The sequence below is a fragment of the Sorex fumeus genome, unplaced genomic scaffold (genome assembly GCF_029834395.1).
Source record: "Sorex fumeus unplaced genomic scaffold, SorFum_2.1 ptg000070l, whole genome shotgun sequence".
Lineage (NCBI taxonomy): Eukaryota > Metazoa > Chordata > Mammalia > Eulipotyphla > Soricidae > Sorex > Sorex fumeus.
This window is the reverse complement of record NW_026606127.1, coordinates 9,764,653-9,769,005: the sequence shown is the minus strand read 5'-3', so window position 1 is coordinate 9,769,005 and position 4,353 is coordinate 9,764,653. Positions and strand designations below refer to the sequence as shown.

General features: G+C 39.7%; 1 pseudogene; it reads right to left on the bottom strand.

Annotated features, from left to right (window-relative positions):
- Positions 1–517: 517 nt before the first annotated feature.
- Positions 518–614, bottom strand: LOC130037070 (uncharacterized; annotated as a pseudogene).
- Positions 615–4,353: the final 3,739 nt, after the last annotated feature.

Here is a 4,353-nt window from a genome sequence, read left to right as displayed (position 1 = left end):
AGTGACAAAGATGTGTTGAAATCTACTACTAGTATTGTGTTGCTATCAATGTTTTTCTATAAGTTTATTAGAAGTTGTTTTAAAGTATTTTGCTGGTCTGTCATTAGGATCATATACATTGAGGAAGGTGAGTTCTTTCTGATGTACATATCCCATGATCATTAAGAAATGACCTTCACTGTCTCTGATAACCTTTAGCCTGAAGTCCATGTGGTCTGATACTAGTATGGCCACTCCAGCTTTGTGGAGGTGATATTTTCTTGAAAACTTGTTTCCCAGCCTTTTACCTTTAGCCCATGGGTGCTTTGATTGTTCAGACATGTTTCTTGCAGGAAGCAGAATGTTGGGTTCAGTTTTCTAATTCATCTTCCTATTCTGTGGCTCTGAATTGGCACATTTAGACCATTGACATTGAGAGAGATTGTTGTTTTGGGGATTTGTGCTCTCTTTATGTAGAATTTTTGTACTTATGGGGATTGTCTTAGCTTAACGTAGACCTGTTCATTCTTCTTGCAACAAAAATATGGAATGCTTTACAAGTTTGCATGTTATCTCTGTGCAAGGACCATGCTCATCATTGTATCATTTCAATTTTAGTATATGTGTTATCAAACCTAGTAGGAGTTAATTTTTCCATATTTCGCTTCTTATTACTTTGAGTGTTGTCCTTCCTCACTCCTATGGCAGACAATGATTCCTAATCAAGGAATGTATTTCAAAGCAGCATTAATAAATAGATTTAGAACTTTAATGTCCCAGAAATAAAAATATGGTTGTTTTCTATATTATCGTTTACCATACCCTAGGCATCAGTTTTACAAAATAATTCTTTTGTAAGATGGTATATGAGTTTGTCTAATGTTGTTCCCTGAATCCTTCATTAAGAACAATAAAATAGAGCCTTTTGCTGTTCTCACCTCAGTCCTGTGTACATCTCCAGGAAAAGGTGGATGGTGTTGTCTGCACTTTGACCACTTGAATGTATGTAGGATTTTTCTCCTGAAGGATGAGGTGAGGATCATATTGATGATTTCATTCCACCTTATTACAAGTTCAACTTGAACGGAAGGTGAGACTCATGAGGCTCCTATAAAGGACAGAACAAAGGGTCTCAGTGAAGTTTAATGGCCAACTCACATTAACAACAAAGTAACCTGTGTGCATCTTTGTGTATAGTGAGTTTCATATCTACTGATAGTGATTCTCAGTCATGACACATGGGCAAAACAGACCTGTAATTAAAAATCTAGTTCTCTGAGCAGAGTGGGGTCTCTGAGGTGATTGAACAAGTGTGTAGTAATTTATTACTAAGCACATGAGTATTTTGAATGATGTGTACTTTTCGATCTAAAATTAATTCCAAATATGTCTAAAACGACAGTGTCCTGACCTTGCACATGGCTTTCCTCACAGAGGCCCCTTGGAGGTGCCGGGGTGAATTTCCCTCACCGACCTGATTAGAACCCCGGCAGCTGAAGACCTCTGCAACCAGCCATAGGTACGCTTAAGACCACCCTTCCCAAGCTTGAAGGAGCCTCATGCATGAAGGAACTGAAAGAGGAACCCAGATGTGCGGGACCGGGGGATGAGAACTCCATGGCTGCTCAGATCAAGACTGTGCCCCCTCCTTCCAGATCCCCCATCTTCTAATAATTAAGTGCTACAACCACGAACTGCCCCCTGGATCCATGTAATGCCATCAATGGCCAACATCCAGAGACTGGATCTTATTTAGAAGATAGCAACTCTGATTGTCCAGTTCTCACTCTCAGAGAACCTGGTAGGCTTCTGCGAGAATCTGGCCCGCATAGCGGAGTCTTTGTTTCTGGTCACTGTTTCTTTTGAGGTACAGAAGCTGCTTAATTTAAGATAGTCCCCTTTGTTTATCTCTGTTTCCAGTTGCTTGGCAAGTGGCGTGTTATATTTGAAGATACCTTTAGCTTCAATGTCGTGGAGGGATTTGCCGACCTTGTCGTCAATGAACCTGAGGGATTCTGGTCTGATGTTGAGGCCTTTGACCCATTTTTATCTGACTTTTGTGCATGGTGTTAGGTAGAGGTCTGAGCCATTTTTTTTGCATGTAGCTTTCCAGTTTTTTCTGCAACGTTTGTTCAGGAGGACTCTCTTGATCCACTTCACATTTCTTGCTCCCTTATCAAAGATTAGATGATTATATATTTGAGGGTGTGTGTCAGTATATTCAATCCTTTTCCATTGGTCTGCAGCTCTGCCTTTGTTGCAGTACCATGTTGTTCTCATTATTATCGTTTGTTGTAGAGTTTGAGGTTGGGGAAGGTGATGCCTCCATTGTCTTTTCCCCATGAATTGCTTTAGCTATTCGTCTGCGTTTGTTGTTCCATGTGAATTTCAGGAGTGCTTGATCAATTTCTTTGAAGAATGTCATGGGTATCTTTATAGGGATCAAGTTGAATTTTTACAATGCTTCGTGGAGAATTGCCATTTTGACAATGTTAAATCTCCCATTCCATATGCAGTATATATGTTTCCATTTCCTCGTGTCGTTTTTAATTTCCTGATGTATAGGTCCTTTACCTCTTTAGTTAAGCTGATTCCAAGGTTCTTGATTTTCTGCGGCACGATTGTGAATGGGATTGCTTTTTCATGTCACTTTCTTCTCTCTCATTACTTGCATATAAAAAAGCCATAGACTTTTGGGTATTGAGTTTATAGCCTGCAATTTTACTATAAATGTCTATTGTCTCTGGGAATTTTTCGTAGAGATTTTAGTATTCTCTGAATATAGTATGATATCTTCTGTGAATAGGGAGAGATGATTTCTAACTTTCAAACATGAAAAACCCTTAATATCTTTTTCTTATCTATTTTCTCTTCCAAATACTTCCAGTACTACATTGAACAGAAGTGCCAAAATGAATTTTTACTTAGCACATTCTGTCTGTAAATTTCTATGCTAAGAACTGTGGAATAAACAGTGATATCTTTTTTTAATTTTTTTTATTTATTCATTTTTTTACAGTTGTAGATTTACATTTTTTTTTGTGCTTGGGTTTCAATTATACAATGATCAGATACTCATCCCTCCACCAGTGCCCGTTTTTCAGCACCATGTATAATATCCCTCCCACCCCCATCCCCCCATCCCCCCCTGCCTCTGTGGCAGGACAATCCCCTGTGTTCTCTCTCTCCGTTTGGGTGTTGTGGTCTGCAAAAGAGGCATTGGGTGGCAAACATGTTCAGTCCATAGTCTACTTTCGACATGCATCTCCCCTCCTGGGAGGATCCTCCAAATATCCTTTATTTGGTGCTCCCTTCTCTCTCTGAACTGCCCTTTCCTCTAGGATACCCGGCTGGCCTCTAAGTTATGGAGTAATCCTCCTGGTGCTGATCTCAGCTATTCTTGGGTATTAATCTCATACTTTGTTACTTTATATCCCCCAGATGAATGCAATCTTTCTATGTCTATCCCTCTCTTTCTGACTCATTTCGCTTAGCATGATACTTTCCATATTGTACCACGTGTATGTAAATTTCATGACTTCATCTTTTCTAACAGCTACATAGTACTCCATTGTGGAGATGTACCAAAGTTTCTTTAACCAGTCATCTGTTCTTGGGCATTCAGGTTTCTTCCAGTTTCTGGCTATTGTAAAGAGTGCTGCAATGAACAAACAAGTGCAGATGTCACTTCGACTATACATTTTTGCTTCTCTGGGATATACTCCCAGGAGTGCTATAGCTGGGTCAAATGGCAGATCAAATTCTAATTTTTTGAGAGTCGTCCATACTGTTGTCCAGAAGGGCTGAATCAGTCGACATTCCCACCAACAGTGAAGGAGTGTCCCTTTCTCGCCACATCCGCGCCAGCACCGGTTGCTTTTGTTCTTTTGAATGTGGGCCAGTCTCTGAGGTGTGAGATGGTATCTCATTGTGGTTTTGATCTGCATCTTTCTGATGATTAATGATGTAGAGCATTTTCTCATGTGCTTTATTGCCATTCGGATTTCTTCTTTGAGAAAGTTTCTGTTCATTTCATTGCCCCATTTTTGGATGGGATTGGATGTTTTCTTCTTGTGGAGTTTAACCAGTATTTTGTATATCCTGGATATCAACCCCTTTTCAGATGTGTATTCGGCGAATATCCTTTCCCATTCTCTAGACTGTCTTTGTATTTTGGTCACTGTTTCTTTGGAGGTGCAGAAGCTTCTTAGTTTAAGATAGTCCCATTTATCTATCTCTGTTTTCACTTGCTTGGCCAGTGGCGTGGCATCTTTGAAGATACCATTAGCTTCAATATCATGGAGGGTTTTGCCAACTTTATTTTCAATGTACCTTATGGTTTCTGGTCTGATGTTGAGGTCTTTAATCCATTTT